Source organism: Monomorium pharaonis, chromosome 2, assembly GCF_013373865.1.
Source record: "Monomorium pharaonis isolate MP-MQ-018 chromosome 2, ASM1337386v2, whole genome shotgun sequence".
NCBI lineage: Eukaryota > Metazoa > Arthropoda > Insecta > Hymenoptera > Formicidae > Monomorium > Monomorium pharaonis.
Window position 1 is genome coordinate 24284585 of NC_050468.1, and position 20623 is coordinate 24305207.

At 29.4% G+C, this 20623-nt stretch overlaps 1 long non-coding RNA gene across 1 annotated transcript in view; it reads left to right on the forward strand.

Annotated features, from left to right (window-relative positions):
- Positions 1-19973, forward strand: part of LOC118644307 — a 60660-nt gene extending 40687 nt beyond the window's left edge. The window contains exon 2 of the long non-coding RNA XR_004962112.1: positions 14979-19973. This is a non-coding gene — a long non-coding RNA (uncharacterized LOC118644307). The remainder of the gene's footprint in view (positions 1-14978) is intronic.
- The last annotated feature ends 650 nt before the right edge of the window (positions 19974-20623 follow it).

Here is a 20623-nt window from a genome sequence, read left to right on the forward strand (position 1 = left end):
TAAAGTTCCAGTCCACCGTATATCTTCGCTTAGAAAAATTTGATAGAAAGAAACGAAACTTTTTTTTATTTATAAGTCAAACCAAACAATAGTATCATGATTGAGAACGTGGCAAGAAATGTCGATGTCTTTCTCGAAACGTAGGGCAGATCTCGCTACGGAGCATCTCCCTTAATCTGATGGAAAACTTTCAATCTTCCTTTTTTTATCCATCGACAGAATAAATTCCCGGAAAATCTCCGTGTTTTTAACGGTAGGATTGCTGCCAATCTCAACCAATCGTTTTCCGCCGTAAAATCGAAAATTCTCACTGATTGCGCGTGTTTCGTTTCGCTAAGTTATCATGCGCTAAACTACCAACAACTTTATTAAAATTTATAACTTCATGAAAGCCTGATTTCCTTCTGCGTCTCTGTTTGTCTTGTGTGACAATTTTTACATTGAATAATTTTACTACCAGCTTTTCTCGCGGTGCAGAGCGAGAGAAGCTTATATTGCGAGATAGAACGCGAGACCTTGCAACATAATCGAACAACAATTCCGCAACCCGCGTCCCTCGTAAAATTTGTTCACGGAACAAAATGCAGGCGCGTTATTTACATTTGTACACTTATTACTTCATTGTTTGTTAAATCAAACGGAACAATGTGCATATCGAAAAAGTCACCGAGTGGTTTCTCTCTGGACGAAAAGGCATGCATATGTCCTTGAGTGCACGGTATTTCCTTCGACCATAAAACCGAATACTTCCTTTACAATTGCGTCCTCCGTTCAGTCAATTTTGTAAAAATTCGCCGCACGTATGTACATATGTACCTAAGAGATGCATCTTCATAACGTTTTCAACGATATTATGCGACGCTCAAGGAATACACGGAATACTCTACGGGTCGAGTACTAGAAACTGTCGTTAAAATTTCGCTTCTATAGGCAACGACGTCAAAGCAGCAATTTTGAATGGGACAGGATGCCGGAAAAGGTCGTCGAGAAACTCACAGCTTCCGATTTTACGGAACGGCGCGCGCTTTCGAGAGAACAGAAGGGACCGAATAGTCGAGCGTTGTCGCCCTGATGATAGCGCGACGGCAAAAACTGACGGGCGCTTTCACGTTGAGCGATGTAAAATCGATGCTTCGATAATGCTCGTGGATGAGCAACGTTGATACTCGAAATTCCTACGAAAGTTTTTACGCACAAGACGTGCAATGCGTGCGAGATTTTATATTCTAGTGAGGGAACTAACTCCTGGTGATTAAAGAGGATCTACCGCTGTAAATCTTCGACGAGAGGTGATCACCATTAAGTTAAATTCTTTCGAGACTATCCTAAACGACAATTTTCTAAACAACAAGGTAAAAAAATTGACAGGTTAAGAAAAGAATTGTGTATAACGAATATCAAAATTAGAATATTTTCTTCTTCTACCATAGTAAAATTTATTGTAGTAAGTTACTCTTTAGATAAACATTCTATATATTATATTATTCACATTTTAAATCAACAGACGTTTTATGTTTCCAAGTAATGTTGCCTTATAGTTTAAATATTTAAATGTTTGCATCGATTGTTTATGTATATTTTTACATGTTACAGCGTAAAATTTATAATATTTTATTTGGCAAAGAAAATTTATATAAGTTGACATAAAACTAAAACATAATATATAAAAGCATCTAAATTGTTTTAAATTTTAAAGTATTATAAAATATATACGTCAGGTGACACAAGAATGTTTCTAAAAGTAATAGGGTAAATTAGAGTATGATGACCATATACGGAGAAAATGGCCAATGGTTATAATTTCTTCAATAATTGGGAAATAATATGTTCTTGTAATTATTTTTAAAAATAACCGATATTTACTGTAATTTGTACGTGTACTAATGGAAATAACAATATTGTGGATATTATATCACGTTTTTATTTTTGACTGCCTGCAAAGTTTTTCATGTGTTCATTAAAAATTGCCACAACGTCAAATTAATTACAGTTCAGCTGTCACAATTAATGTTAGACACATAATGAAGGTATGTAAATTGTAATATGTGATATCTTTTATTTCCTTTTCATATCTTTAAATAAATATTATGACTATCTTTCTCTCACAGTTTGGGTAAGATGACCAATAACTTTTTTCGGAGTAAGTGTTTATGTATATATTTTATAAAAAGGACAAAAATTAAGCTGCGTACCTAATATTTTAAATTTGATATACCGTAGATATTTTTAAAAATACTGATAATGAATTAAATAGATGCTAAGCTTATATGAACATTTATTATTAGAAATGTTTAAAAATAAAATATGTGATAATATGTAACACTAAATATGTAAAATTATAAGTTTTTAAATTATTTTATAATTAAATTATATAATTATATATAATTAAATATAAATATTAACTACATAAAATATGTATGACCAGTTTTATAATATTTTGACCATTTTTTCCCTAAAAGTTGTGAAAGATGACCAATGTTTATGTTTCAATAATATAGTTTAATAATATAATTAAATAAAAATATAGTTTTGATAATATAAAATTTTTATTAAGTATTTTTTTAATAATATTGATAGTGTTATATGCTTTAAGCTTCAATAAAATAATATACTAAACGCTATTAAAAAATTATAAAAATAAAAGAGTAAGTTTTTTGCATTTAAAAAAACTGTGGCCATCATACTATGGCCGAGTTTACTTTATATCAGAAATAGGCTACTATAACAAAGATGGCAAAATCTTCGTTATCTTTAATACAAACACTGTTATTTTATCAGGACCTATCTACCTTGTTATATCTCCATCCGACTGAGTCCGTGGTTGTTGTAGCAGTTGTGCGACGTATCGATTATCCAATGCTTGTATTAAGACAAAATTCGCAGTAAAGATTTTTTTTTCATGAACTTGAATAAAATATTTATGAAAAATTTACATTGTTAATATGTTTTAGATGCCGAAAAAGGAACTGATGGAATTTGTAAAAAATTTTCTTAGTGAGTAAAAAAACGTCTCAACTTCGCTTCATTATATAAGAATTTTATGGATTTTTTATAGAAGATCGACTCTTTAAATGCAAAATTAATAAGCATTGACTGCGTTATTTCTTCAATGACAAACAAAAATATATATCTATTCAAGTAAAGAAAGTTTTAAGTGCCTTCTTTTTTTTGTATTGAAAAAAATTGTTCTTAATAAAAATTAAAAAATCTATTGAAACATTTTCACCACTAAAAAGAAAGAAATAGCTTATTAAAAATTTCATATAAGAGTTGTTGAGCAATAAAAAATGAATAGATAGCTTATTAATAAAAGAATTAAATTATGAAATAAAATTGACACGTAATAAACTTTTTTACAAAATGTTATGCTTCTAAAAACCATTTGTTTCTCGAAATTGATGAGCGAACATCAAAGTTATCTAAAATCAATCTACAAATAAGACACAAAGTAGAAGTGAAAACATTATCATGTAATATAAACTTGATTAGGGCACGTCTAAGCAAAACAAATTTGTTTAATTTTAAACGTAACATTTCTCACATCAAAAACAAATAAATATCATGTAGATAGAAATTGAAACTTGATAGTGTCCGATACAACAAGTGCTGCCGATCCCTTTTGTAATTTATATAAAAATGTAATACCATAAGTATTATTAATTTGAAGATTTTACTAGCAATATAATATATAAGGTAACATTCATCATAGAACACATCTCATAAAGTTACTAAAAATATAAGCATATTATTATTAACATTACCGTATACTGTTTTAGTATATGTTCGCAATAAAAAAAATATACTACTTAACATACTAGAAAAATATCATGATATCAATATTAAAGATGTGATTTTAAACACATTGAAATCTGAGCAAGATTTTATTGGTCAAATGCTAATACTTAGCAATAAAATTTATTTTATTTTGCATAGAAAAAATATTCTAAAAAGAAATAAAAATAATAATAAGACATATCATATTCTGTATTATCAATAATATAACTGAATAATATAACTAGGTGGATTCGGAAGAATAAATTACATTTTATCAGATAAGAGAAAACAGTATAAAATGTGCATTATGGTTAAAAATAAAAAGATTTGAAATTGACAATAAAATAGTATGTAAATATACAAGTATAATAAAATGCTCATTTATATACCGCTTTTAGCAAACATATATATATATCAATATTATTATTGTTCTGTAGAAATACCTCTTGAATAATATAATTTTTCTCTGAAATTCAGAGAATTTGATTTATTTTTGCTATAAATATATATATTTATATTAAAACATAATATACATTAAATAACTTATGTATATACCTTGTTGTTCATTTGCTATTGGTAATTAATATTTTTAAATAACACACGCACTTTATTCTTTCTGACTAGTTATAGACCAAAAATAATCTTTGCCGATAAGAATATTGTCTCCTGTTTTTAATTAACTCTCGGATATTTATGGCAATATAAAATGAAAAAATCATTTACACTAAAAATATATATTAACATTTGATAAATTTAGTAGTACTTTTAATTTTTTTAAATTAATTCTCAAACTTTGATATGGCCGAAATTAATAAATTTTCCAGCGTGAAGAAGCAAGGCAATGCAATCGCGATGTTAACGTTTAATATCGACGCAACAACTTATAAAGATGTTATTATCGTAAAAATTTATATGATTATGTATCCATTGAATCATACCTGAAATGTTTTACGGCAACATTAGCTTATGGTATGAATTTTTATGTTAGATATATGGTGTGCTTTTATTTAAATGTGACAGCAAGTCCTCCAAATTTAATGAACTACATTTGTACAAAACAATAGAAAAGTATTAAGTAACTTAAAAAAAGTAATTTAAATCTGATTTTGAAAATATGTACAATATAAAATACATTACATGTAACACAGGTATTGTAAGTGTTTTTTGATATCAACTATTTCAAACCGATATCATTACGAAATACGATTTCTCTTCTTTAAGAAAATTTGTATTTAGTAATTCAGCATTTGCATCCGATATTCATGAAAGACTCATCAAATCGTTACTGAACATTGTTCTACAAATTTTCCATTTAGTTCTATGACCTTGCGCAATCGCAGAATAAGGACACGTATGTCGATCTTGTATCAGATTCTATCTTGTTACTTGCATCTTCATCTTCAACTTGTATTTATAATCTTCAAATCTTTATTTTCTTCTTCAAACCTTTAAACTTTAAACCTTATTCCGGAAACAAGATTTAAAGACGATGAAAGCGTTGTAAGTTTGTTGAGAGACGGCTATGAGAACAAAATAGGACCAGTAAGTCTATTCTGTAACTATTAATGACATTTTGGTATTGTTATATTGTTGTTGCGCAGCTTTCTGTCACGTATAATATGTATGCAATGATACTATAATGATAGTTATACCAAACTATCATTAATAATTGCAGAATAAGCCTACAGATATAGGGAGGGCATAAATTTGATAACACTCATTCCGCCCAAAGTCATGCAACTAAACGGAAAATTTATAGAAAAATAGTATGTGTAGTTGAAACATGTACCTTTGCTGAGTGTGAATTTTATTTAAATTGGCTAAATAATTTTGAAAAAACGTGGGGCCTTATTTTTTTAACAACCTTAATATATACATATATATGTTGAATAAAAGGAAGCCTTATGTTATACCATTAAATAAATGTTAATAACTATAATTCATAGTTATCTTTTGTTTTCTTTTGATCCATTCTTTGATATTATCGTTTTCTTTTTCTTAATAATTTCTTTGCCTAAGCAAAATTATTTCTGCCATAGTATTTGTCAGCGAGGTCATTTACGTTGAGAGATCCTACAAATTGCTTAAGAAACTCCTCCGTAGGCAACGTAGACATCTTTGAGCCAGGTTTACTGCTTTAAGCCAAGCTCTTCTGAACTCTGCTCGTAATAGCGCAACAATCTTCAGATTTCCTTGTATACAAGAAAATGTGACGATGCGCACTAAGCGAACCACGTAACGATGTATTTGATAGAACAAAATGCATTTTGCATTTATCTCTCAGTCCAGAGAGATCACGAAATTGTACAGAGGTTTTTGCCTTGCCATTCTAAAAGAACTATGAATTTTAACATTATTAAATTTATTGAGCTGGAGAAAAATGCATTACTCTTTTCATTAATCCATAACAATACGGCTTAACAGTCGCAAATGTCTCTTTGTTATTTAATCTTTTGGACGAAATAAAATAAAATTATTATAAAGGTAGAACTTATTGTCGCCAGTGATAATTAACGAAAATTGACGGGTTTTTTTGTCGACTTGACTGGTACATTTTATTTGCTAATAATTACACTACGACGTTTCGACTTAGAGTTTAGGTCTTTACCAAGTACGATAAAATTACATTGATTTGACTATTCTCTCTACAGAAACATTAAATAGAATTGTCTTTAACACTCTTATTATATTGCAGAAATAACAATAAATAAAACGTAAAACGTAGGCTCAGCTTACCACTCAGCGATTTATCGATATAATAGAGCTATTAAAAACACAAGGGTATCCTTATTTGGTCGTTTTGTATAACTGTATACTTATACAGTCTTAAGCCCGAAATGCGCTTACTTACAAGCTTACAAGCTTAAATCCATTAAATAATTATTTCGTTTACACTAGTATTCATTAGAGATATAGCATCTCAAAAATTAACGTGAAAATTAACTTGTTAAAGATTTATCTGCATATTAAGTTTGGTTTTATACTTTTTATAATTATTATAAAGTATATATTTCTTATTTAATCATTTTAAGGCAATTAAATGTACACATATCTATAGATAGTTGTTGTCAAGAAAAATTTTATAAAATTAATTATTCGCATATGATTAGTTTAAGATAAACGCATTACGATTAATACATTCGATTATTAGTTCGCATTAATGTTAATGTTAATTCTAAGCAGGTTGATAACCTTATTGGTAACTCAAGCGTATTAGCCGCGACAGCTCCACTTTAATTCACTAAACATGACTATGTATTCAATCTCCAAATCGTACTGAGCTGTCAGTAAATAACGTACTCCTGTAACACAAATAATTAAGCACGCTTTGATCATCCTTTGCTGCAAATCTCATCATGCTCTCACATTACTATCTGTAACTATTCTCATTAGTACTAGTTTCGGAAACTGCCTTCATATTGTATAATATTCAAGTTAAACATTAAATGAGAGGCAAAAACTATTATGTTAAATAATTTTATGTAATACAAAAGCTTATGATATGCATGTTTGTTTTATAAAGCAAGTTTTAAATAAATTCAAAATATTTGCTTAAAAATTTTAGTTCTTTTTTTTCAAGTAAAGTTGTAGAAACACTTTACATAGAAAGCAAGAAAAATTTCAGCAAATTAAACATATCCTAGAAATAAACAAAAATTTGTTCCAACTTTTATTTTAATTTTATGTCAAACTCTCTTTAAAATTCTCTCTCTCTCTCTCTCTCTCTCTCTCTCTCTCTCTCTCTCTCTTTGCAAGAATATTTAATATAAATAAATCGTAAAATTGTGATTAACGAATTATTTGAGTTGAATAATGTAATTTTATTAATGAAAAATCGATAAACCAATACTAAAGATTTCAATTATTTTGTTTTTAATGACTTTTAGGTATATTTTACATATATACATAAAATTAAGAGCACAGTCGAAAAGAACTGTAAAAGGAACGTACTGATCTTATTTAAGTATACATCGGATGTCTCATCAGGTCAAGTCGAACGACCGCAGAATGTGCGCAGAAGCGAGGACCCTGGACGTCGCGGTTTTCACATTCTTTTTTCTCTCTCGCCTCTCTCCCCTTTTCTCTTTTTGTCCTTACGAGCTCCATCGATTACTCCGGAAAAGTAAAAAAGGAGACCGTGCTTTCGCGAGATCACACATCATTGTGAATGTTTCACAAACTGCATGTGACAATCGTCGGATAACCGCCATCGCCCGAATTTTCGCTCTTGCGAGTGTCAAGAGGTAATTTCCGGAGGAAAGCTGAGCGATTGAAAAATAGAAATACGCGAGGGAAAAATGGCAACACGCGTACGTGACGTTCTCGATTTATCCCTTTTATTCGATTTAGCCCTCCTCTACGTTCGACTCTTCTATTTCAGCAAAGGACGAGCTTCGAGCAGCGAAACACCGTTAATTCTTACCTCGCATACTACTTCGTCGGATCATTACATTCATGTCGCTGATGTAATTACGTGTGCCGCACAGAGTTAATTAACTATGACAATGTTAGCCTTACACGACCTACCTAATGAAGAAACCTGTTGCAATACATTTGACTCGCACAATATTTGATCATATTTGCACAAAAATATCAACGATTTTCAGCTTTTCTTTTCTTTTCTTCCACTTTTTATTCTCCATATCTGTGCTATTCCTATAAACTATATTCAACAGTTATATTGCTATGTGTTTTTTTTTTTTTAATGTCTATTTGAACGTTTATTTGAAAACGTTCTTCATTCAATCGGATTTTTTTACGATTTGTATAGATACGCGTAAGGTGAAAAATAACCTATTTTTTACGCAGTTGTAGCGTTATAATTTGAGAGTCAAAAACAATTTCTACGGGAATAACAAGTAATGAATCAAATATCCCTGTCGCATTACTGTCACATTAGTACTTATCGTTGCACTTTTGACAACAAAATATTTAAAACAAAGTAACATTGCTGACATATCAATTTCCAAAAATGTATCTAACATAGAGAAAGAGAGAGAAATGTATGACAGACAGCCATAACACCTATGTCATAATTTACCTCGCTGCGCGTACACTTGGCGTGCCTCTTCATACATTTATTTTGATTATAGAGAGACATGCATAACAAGATGTATATATCGCACAAACATGAATTGGCTAACAGAAATTCTTATAAAATTGAGCAGCGATATTCTTACCGTTTCTACATGTAAATTAGTCGTGAAAAGCGGATTCTCTCTCGCTTCCGCATGCATAAATAAATAATATTCCTAATCAATACAAATAATTGAGCAAAAAATTAATAAACGAACAAAAGATAGTTTAAACTCATAACATTATCGGAAGAAAACATTATAAGTGAGAAGAACGATCGAGTTAAACAAGATGACCATTGAACAACCATAAAACAGCTCATTGCGTTTATGGTTATTCAATGGTCATCTTGTTTAATTCTTTAATTATATTTTCATGTCCATCATTTCATTCATGTTTTAAGTTCATACATATTGGTAATGTATTATGACTAAAGAGGACTAAGTATAGTCGAAACGTTTCTTTAACACAGTGTTATTAGTCGCGTTTATAATTATATAATGTTTATCTAATTAATTATAATGTATTAAGAAAATTTGTCTTGGCTCGATACATTGACCTGTTTATCATATTATTTTTGCTTAGCATTAACGAGCTCTTTATAATTGTTTGTATAATTATTTTATAATATTACCTTTTCCCATTATGCGGTAAACATTTTTTTTTTAAGCACGGCGCTTTGTTATTGTGATTCTTTACCATGTATAAAAGTCTGATAAGAAACTTTTCTAAAAGCTCTAGATATTGTAACATATTTACTAATAAACAACATCATAATACTAGCAATATATCATGTGCTTTTTACGTACGCTACGCGGTTGCATTACTCTTCTATAAAAATTCTCTAAGTAAATTAATCTCTTTTGTTTTTTTTTTTTGTTAATAAAAATGTGAAGACATTATTATTCTTTATATGTTAAACGTTAAACGATTGAAAGTAAAAAGCTTTGCGAAATATATTTGAATTGTGCAAATGTATAATCAAAAACGCTTTAATTAAATTTCTAATACGCTTGTTTAAATAAGTAAATTTTTTTTTCGAAAAATGTCAAGATATTAATAACTTTTATTCTAAACAATTGAAAGTAAAAAACCTTGCAAATTGTACTTAAGTTTAAAAATTATGCAAATGTTAAAAAAAAGTTTTATTTAAATTATTAAAATATTATACTTATTCCAAGTTTTAGTTCGAGAGTTAAAATAAAAATGCTTGTTGCAATATTAATAAAATATTAATAAATGTTAAAAAAGATTTGATTGCACACTTTTTAAAAAGTTTATCATTAAATTTTGTTTTGATAGGTACAACATATATAATATTTTATAAATATTTCACAGAAATTGTAAACTTTTTTTGAGCAAGAATCGTTTTTCAATGTAACATGAGCAACGTGCCTCGACAACTGAAAATAAAAATTAATGCCGCGCGGCCAAGGGATTTATTTTTATACAAACTGTTTTTATCCGCAAATGTATTTGACTGCGTTGATCGTAACATTTCATTTAACAAAATAAAATCTTGTACGAGATAATTTCTGTAACAAAAAATTTTAGATTAAAAAATATTATATTTTATTTTACACGTATGTATCAAATGTTATTACATTATATATGTATATGATACCATTCTTAATATCAATGCGAATCACTTCTACAACAGTATTTTCCAGTTTAAAGCGCATCTAAAAATTAGATTTGCGTGAAAAAGGTACGCGGGTTCTCATAAAATGTCATTATTTTTCATACTCAAACGGACGTATACATAGAACAACACTCACAAAGAATACTTTGCCGCACCACTAAGATATAATTATATTAACCTGTCCTTTCGATCCTGCAGGACCGCGTGTTTAGATAAAAATGGCTGCACTAACGTGTACGATACACCTCTCAAAGCCAACGTATAATTGCATGGTAAACGTCGTTAAGGTCTCCTCATTAATGGTAATGTGAGAATATTCACAATGTGAAAATATGTACTTGTAGTAAATGAACAAATATAAAAAGGACAAATATACATCGATATTAATTATATTTTTTAATAACGCACAACTTTATGACTCGCATAGCATGATTTGTTTTTGTCATTTTTTTCAGTACGTACTATACATTAAGGAACTCTTTCAACTTTTTCATTTTTTCATATAATTTTATTTTTTGTGTATAAAGAACACGTGCTCGTGCACCTCAAAAAGTATTATTTTTTTATACAATTATAATATGTTATCAAACTTTGTTTTGTGGTAACAGCTATACCATAATGATACTTGGTAATTTATTTATTTTTAGTATCAAATATAATTTTAACTGTAAGAGAAAAAGAGAAAAAAAGTATACATATATGTAATAATTAATAACAATAATTTTTTATTATACTTTGTTATACCTTAGTACGTATATAATTATTTATTAATACATATATTGAAATATATATTTTAAAATGTATTTATTTGTTTTTAATTATTAACATAAATTAGATAAATAAAATTTTTATGCAGTTATTATGTACGTACACATACATACACACACACACACCACACACACACACACACACACACTTTTCTCTATTGTATAATAACATTAGCTTACAATTTAAAGCTTAAATTTTAAATAATTTTTTAAACTGTAGAAATATAATGAATAACTTTATACGTAATTAAGTTCTTAGCTTTTAATTAAATGCTTAGTTTAATTTACCACGTGATAGGAATTTTTTTATTTTGCTTATAGAATCAACCACACTGAAAGAAATAAGTTATTTATTATAACTCTCTAGAATATATTTCAAAGAAAGTTTACGTGCTTGACATTTTCCATTTTAAAACTATTTTAGTGATAAGCTTTGTTCTAGAGAAACGATTGTAAAATAAAAAAATATAATAAATAAATATAAATATAAATATAAATATAAATGATTATAAAGAATAAATATATAGTATAGTACATATTATATTTAAAAAAAAAAACAAATTTCAGAGTTTAAAATTTAACAAAAAATTATTTTTATTATTTACAAGGTATTTTAAATTGTTTATAATTTAGAAACAAGTATTTAATAATTTTGTTAAAATCAATTTAGGTCTAAATTAATCAAGAGATAAAATTATTGCTACACAAATTATACAAATTTTTGCTTTTATTGTAATCTCTCCATGGGTTGGTATATATAAAACCAATTGTCCTATTTTATGTAATATAAATAACTTAAAGTTTCAACGATTAGCGCTATCACCGATGATTATGAATAATAATTTGGGAATTATATTAAATTACATGTGTTCCATGATTAGATTCACAAATTCAACAAACCTTATACGTACGAACGCGTCATAATATTCATAATTTGCTGATTTGAAAGGCTGATTTAAATAATGGAATGATATTATAGATATGCAGTAGTTTTAACAATCAATCTTTGAATTGTTAATTTTATAACGTGACCAAATTTGTCATATGTCGAACATTTGTTAACAGAAAAAATCCTCTCGTCGTATTATTGAGACAATCCAAAAATAAAACCCGCTGAGATAATGTCAATGGAAATAGAGAAATTGCTATAAATTGAAATAAATCGAGAATTGTGAAGACATTTGTGATGCTTAAAGCTCCCTGGTGGTTAATAACTGATTAATTTAGAATGACTGATGAAGTATTGTCATCCTAACTTGTCAGAGTTCTAATGCACAAAACTATACAAGAAATATGGGGAATTGTCACGACAATTGTCATAACTATATAGTACGACACCTTTACTCGAGTATTGTGCTAATTTCGGGCATTTAAAATTATGTGCACACGTTTAAACGATAGAACTCTGTTTAAAAATAATAGAAAAACACAGATCTATACAAGAACTGTCGAGAATTGTTGCCAGATATGTCAAAACTACCCAGCACGACAATTTAATTCGTGTGTCGTGCTGATTTCGGGCATTTAAAATTATGTGCACAATTTTAAACGATAGAACTCTGTTTAAAAACGATGTCAAAGCATAGAGCTATACGAGAACTGTCGAGAATTGTCGCCAGATAAGTCAAAACTACCCAGCACGACAGTTTAATTCGTGTGTCGTGCTGTTTTCGCGCATTGAAAATTATGTGCACAATTTTAAACAATAGAACTCTGTTTAAAAACAATGTCAAAGTATGGAGCTATACGAGAACTGTCGAGAATTGTCGCCAGATATCTAAAAACTATCCAGCACGACAATAAAAATTAATTTTCGTGCTGATTTCAACCTTTTAAAATTGTGTACACAAGTTTAAACAATAGAACTTTGTTTAAAAATTAAGAAAAAACAATGCAGAATACGAGAACTGTCGAGAATTGTCGCCAGATATCAAAAACTATCCAGCACGACAATTAAATTCGATTGTCGTTCTGATTTTGGCCATTTAAAATTATGTTTAAATACCAGAATTCTGTTTAAAAACGATACGAAAGCACAGAACTATCGAGAATTGTCGCCAGAATTGTCACCAGAGTTCTAATTTTATATTCCTGATATCAGTTCGACATTGGAGTAAAGATGTCGTGCTGCATGTTTATAACAATTCTGGCGCCTATTTTGTATAATTCTTGTATTGTTCTGTGCTAATATTTATATATAAACTTTATATTGTATAAAAAAATAACATTATTTAAATATATATATATATATATATAATATAAAAATATGATATATAAAAATAGAGTAAAAATTTACTTTTATATTTACATTTTACATTTTGCCATTCCAAAGCGTAAATTTTCGTTACGCTTTGGAATTCCAAAGTTTGTCAGGCATAAATTTATTGACGGGTCTACTACCGTGTATAAATCGATCTGTGCCAAACTGCTACAAAGTTAATACAATTCGTTCTCTCTAAAAGTAATATATTCTCATATTTCACGTATACATGTATTTAATATCAATGAATCTTTTTCTTATTAAGCAGCACAATAAAAAATTTTTTTAATATCCTTTCCTGATATTATATATTACAAACACACTTTTCATGTTTTACATTCAATGATCTCGGCACTCTAAAAGCTTTTAACTTAAACGGTAATGCATAGTTACATGTCGCTGAATATCATGTCGTTCTCTAGCCAGTGCAATTTATCGTTTTGTCCAAATTCAGAAGCTGTCATCCTGACGCCAATCCGCGAAGACTTGCATACGGGTCTTTCTCACCTGCGTTATAACCCGACGTGAAAAATCCCATATAACCCGTATAATGCAAGCTCGCGTCAAGTAGTAAAAATCCCATCCCAAGATGTATCGTAAAACGGACATGCCATAATCTCCGTCGGATAAAACAGTTTCGATAACTTATGCATGGAAAATAATGCGTCCACCGTAAAACGATACTAACACGATATATCCAGCACTTTATTTTGTGTGTGGTACTGAAAAACAATATTATATACATATATATGTCATAAAATATATGCCATTCCCGATTACGAGATGCTACTTGGGAAGCGATGGAATTTCATATGCTTCGTCGTCGTACCGATATCCCAGTCCAATTGAACAATCGAAACATCGGTGAGCGTCCCCTGACCTATCTTACGATTCGTGGTAGAAATATCTATTACACACACATATTGTTATATATACACGTACGTTACGCATTATGCAAATTCTACGGCCAGCATGTTTGTGGGACGGATTCGTTTCCGTGATGCTGCAACGTCGCAATTCGCTCACAGAAATCAAAGCACAACAGTTACTCTCGTTTCCTCAGGATATTGATCTACTTCATGCTGACAGATAAATCCAAAGGTTACCTACGACGGATACTTATAATATATATATATATATATATCTTCTCGTTAGACAAGTTGCTCGTTCTTTTATTTCCTGCATCGTTGAAGATGGTTTTGATGAAAATACAATAGAGACTGCTGTTTTGTGTAACAAGTTTGGTTGTTTACCTAATAAATCAAGTTTGAAATAAAATTTTTATAATAATAAATATCTAATCTTTCTTGTTTATTTGTATTTTCATATAAAAGCTTTTTTCAGCTATTTATAAAACTGTAGGTGCTATGACACGAAAAAAAATTGTTTCTATACATACATTAATCAAAAAGATCATCAGCTTGAATTATCTATTACCCAACTATTAACTTTTTTTTAGCTTTCGCCTAAATATGAAGACTGCTGCATACAATAATTAATCTTGAAAGAACGTCACACATGCGAACATACACGTACTTTCTGACGCCAGCTGCAAGCGATTTGCTGCAAAACCTGATGCTGTCTTCCTCGTTTTTAAGTATGCCATCTCTGCGATGTAAAAGCAACGTAGGAGAGAAAAGTTATATATGTATATGGGTGCAAACGTTATTTCTTTTTTTAACATCGAGATCGTTACAAAATCGATAACTCTTCGCCGACCGTGCAAGAAAGTTTTTCCAAACGATCTCGGCAAGTTGTATCAATACATATTCAAGTACTCCTTGACACATGTTCACTACGTACATGTTAAATACGTAAAATCATCCTACTTTTCACCGACATAACCGTTAATCGTACGCAGCGTTGATTCATGCAGCGAACTCCAACTTTCGCATTGGTATATGTAATGTAATCGGAAAGGAATGTAAAAAACTTTGCTTGATAAAGCCCGATTTCAGAGAAAAAAATTACCAGATTGAAAAACTTTCGACGACCTTCATTACTTAATATTGTGCAATTATGGGCTCTTGTGAACTTTATTCGGTGAGCACATAAAACTCATGGAATTTCCATTCATTTTTCTCAACTCTGCATCTAATTGCGGACAATTACAATATTCAAACTATACGTCATTAACACGACAGAAATTTATTCTGTCTTATGCGGTTTTCTCCTGTAGAAGACAAAAAGGAGATTCAATTGCCATAAATAGCGTAAATTGGGACGATGCTACGAGCGTTGATTAAAGTGGCGGAATTTAGCGTTGAAACGCGTTGTAAAGCTGGTATACGAGGTTCGCGTAAGATAAACGGTCGATTTATCAAGGCAGATTACGAAGTTTCACAGTGTCGTAAAGATCCTTCGTACTTCATAGAAGACAGACAGATTTGCACGATATTATATCCTAAATATCAACACGTCGTTCTTTAAAACCACACTTTAAACAACGCGACTATACATACGATCTTCAAATTTGGCACATTTATCGAGAGTATTTCAATTAAAGAATAAAGTAAATATATGAACTTTTTATAATTTTCTAAATAGTAATCATAATTTTTTAATGTTTTTTTGATCTTATGAAAATCACATTTGATCACCATTGAGATTACAGTATGGCTCTTGATTCCTACGTAATTAAACGTCGATGCTATTTACGTCATGATATTTCCAGACTCATTTCAAACACGTAATTTGAACTTTATACTCTATCAGTCCTCCTATAATTGCAAATACGAATGAATCTCTCAATCCCCAACTAAAATCAGAAATATCAAGGAGTTAATGGCATATAATGACTTATTACATAAACTTGAATATCTTGCTGTTACGTTCGTGTTGATCTAATAACAATTAATTAATCGATTTGATCTATTACGTTACTGTAATCGGGACTGACACCTACAAGACAATTAGAGACAATTGCAATCTCATTATCGCATTGGCCATTCAATACAAGGAATGAAATTTGACACCCGTAGCAATTGAGATTTAATTGTACAGTACGTGTAATATAATATTACCTAACATATATTTTATTGCGATACATATTACGCTTTTAAAACGTAGGCGGATTAAACCTTTTAAATCTAGGCTATTTGCATATAGCTTATGTTCGTAAAATAGCAGCAAGGCGTCCATTGCATCCGAGTGTAGAGACGCAAAAAACATTGCACATAGCTTTCTTCGACCGCAGGTGGCAGTTCACATCAAACATAGTAGCACATATGGTCTAAAAAAAGTCTTTCTCTCCAGTAAAACGATAAAACTTTTATAATTATGCAAAGGTCGTGAAACGCGATATTCATGTTTAGTTTTTTTTTTATAACTTATTCATTAAACTGTTTTACTATTTTTACTAGAAAATTTCTCCGCAAACAAAGTGACTGTTAAGTTGATGAAAAACGCCTACGAAATAACATGTGACATATGGAACTACTTCTACTAATGTGCTTATTTGAATCATTCGCTTAATACCGGAAATCATACGCTTATGTAACGGAAGTAAATCATGCGTTCACTGTGATCGCATACGTGATTACTTGTGGATGTTGTGGCTGCACAGAGATCATTAAACTGGATGACCCGGCTTTCACGCGCCGCTCTGAGTGCGAATAATCACTACGATTCAATCAGTGCGGTTTATTAGATATTAGCGCGAATTTACGCAACTCTCTGTGAGAAACGACTAACATAAAAGCATTATATCGTCGCTATTGATCGATGTAAGTATAATGTTGCAACCAATACGTGTAGAGGTAAAATATATTTTAAAATGTGTTTTATGTTCTTTTCTTAGAAGATATTCTATGAAATTATAATAAGGGCATTTTTTCTCCCCGTTTGAAAGATAAATTATTTCTTAATTTACTTTTCAACAAGCAGAGAAAGAATCTAAGAGAATTTTAATACAATTCTCTATTAGCCAATATATGAAATTTCTTTATTAGTTACCAAACTTTGTAATTTCATAACTCAGCCCATTTTCCATGAATGCGCTCAAAACTTTCTCCGTCACAGCGGAGTTTAATCGACGACCTTACTTCGAGATCTTCAGTTATATTCAACAACTTGATTATCACAACAATACGGAACTTCGTAGGTCGAGAGTACAACAAGGAGTACAACGAATTAAGTACAGCATCGAGGCAGTTAGACTTCTCGACGATCGATCGCATCGACAGCATGCGTAAACTATTTTACGTCAGCAAGTGAAACACGATTTACGATTCTACAACAATATTATAAAAATCTCATAAAGATATAACGAATATATAATTAATAATGAATCTTTATTATGTTATATTATAATTTTAATAATTTTTAAATTATAATAACAATAAAATTGTTATATTACACGCATTCTTAATAAAGCACGTGCCTTGAATACTAATGTGGTCTTAAAAATTGTCTACTGCGTCAGATTTCCAAGAAAGTACGAGTTTTAAACCTCTTAAAAATGCTTTTTCTGACTGCTTATATGAATTCGTAACGCCTGAATGAACCAGTCATGCTGCAATAATTTAGAAAAGATTTGAAATTGAAGTTTGAGTCTTTGTTTTGTTTTAAAATGTTCAGAAACTTAAAGTGCAACTTCGTTAAAACCTTCTTAGAAGGAATGAAGAACCGTCACAAGTTTATACACAACAAAATAATGAAATATCTCGCACCTAACAAATTTTTGTAAATTTCTGTTATGGGTAGGGGCTCGGGAAATATTATAATAAAGATTATACAAAAATATTCTACTTATTTATGTTGCATATATTTTCATTAGAAGGGGATAAAATTTCGAAAATAACATATGCTTTGACCTTTCATTATAAAAGTGCAAGCAATTGGTTAAAATTTGTAATATAATAAGCACAATAAAATTATTTTTTAAATAATAAAGAGGAAGGGAATGTCTAATATTGGCAAGCTTCTAAAGCAGCAGCTCTTTGTTTCTCAGAAACTAATTGCATTGTATGAATATTAATAGAAACATGATCTATTTAGACAATTAAAGAAATAAAATCCATAATTTATACATACATATATACATATATAACACACACACACACACACACACACACACACACAACATCTATGCCTTATAATAATGTACTTGCAACATAAATTTTCTATTATCATTATTTTTGAAAAAGTGGGAAATTATAACATAACTACAATACTACCACAATTTTTACATTATATAAAATATGATGTTACAATAATATATATAGTTGTAGTAGTAAACATGTAACTGTCTCGACTGGGAAATTGTCTAAAATATTTATATAACAAACAAAAGAATGTTTTACATTGAACTAAAATGCTTTTTAGAATTTTCATATACATTAACTTGTAAATATTTTATACAAAGAACTCATGTTAAAGAATAAAAAAATAAAAATATAGCTTACTACGTCAGTTTGAAGATCCATGTCTCTGACGTTTATTTTTTACAAAATATAAAACAAAATTATAGAAAAACTATATACCATCAAACAAAAGGCACTTTCTAGTTTATATTTGTTTTTAAAGTTTATTTCTTTTGTTTAAAAATGCTATCCAAAATTGAAGTGGTGTACCAGATTTGGTTATCGTTTTCTACATACATTACCTTACTGCATGTGTATAATTTTAATAATTTTCAAAATGTTATTGCAACAATTGAATCAATAAAAAATTATTTTACATAGAACAATATACACAATTATGTTCTTACCAGTATTAAACCTTTATATATTTTTCGTATCTGTTTTTAATGTGTACTATATCATAAACAACGCGCGGAAGCGTAGCATTACGTTTTGTTTGTAAAAGCAGTGACAACCAAAATCCGCTTTCAATGCGCGCGATGAAACTCCTGAAAGAGATAGACGCCGTATCCCGTCTATTTCGCGTATCGCAAACAAGACGAATCTTATTATCACACAGAAATGGAATCCGGATGAGTTACGACTCATTGAAATTCTTGTGGAGTTTCGCTCGATCGGCTCTCAAAATATCGTTCGTTGAAATATTTGCGAATGTCATCGATACGCACTTACATCGTCAATTGATTTTGCTTTTTACGAGGAAAATGTTTTTTTCCTCTATACGAACGGCGTATACTATTCTTACAATCTGAGTTGAATAGAATAATTTAGAGATGAGGAAGGAATGGTGTAGACGTGCTTCTCCTCACGGGGGGTCACTACGTTATACAATGAAAATGAATTGCAGTACAAGGCATGATAATGAATTCAACTTCGTCCTTTTTCTTTACAGGGATTTAATAAACTATTCAATTACACAAAAGTTGAGAAAATTTACACGTCTCCGCCACCTTTCGTTGAACATTTCAATGTTATAATACATATCATGAATACCTCTGAATTAATGTGGTATGTTTTAAAGAAGCTATTTAGTAGTCTAATTGTTAATCTCTATACGTATATAAATATGATAAATTTTTACATTACCAAAGCAAAATAATGCAATAACTTAGTTGCAAAACTTAAGCAAGAAATAAAAAATCTAGAAATAGAATTAATAAAAGACAAAAAATTTTAAACAAAATAAATAAGAAATATTATATTTAATTTTTCTTTTAAACTAAAAAAGAATAATGTTTATCCAAAGTGCAAATCTAAAATATAGTTCTCACAAAATACTTAGAAATATTCTAAAATTACAAATTAAGAATACAACATATTTCCTGTAATTTGATTATTTAGAGATCAAATTTTTTTTACGTTTATTTTCAAGTCAGATTAAAATTAACACATATGGTTGAAATAAGTTTTTTATTTCTACATTCTTACATTAATGAAAATATACTATTCCCTATTTTTTAAAATATTGACAATGCTAAAATTTCGTAATAAGCATTTTAAAAATACTGCATATTCGTTCTTTCAAGATAAACATCTTTTGTTTGATATCATTAAAAACAACATAGACATTCTGAATAATCGAGTTACAAGAAACATTTTGTATATTTAAAAGTAAAACTAGTGTGAATTTTTATTGTGCAAATAGTATCATAAAATTTTGAAAGATTAATTTTTTTATATAAAAAATTATCAACTAAATAAAACTATAAATCTTTAATCTATTGTTATCATAGATTTAAAA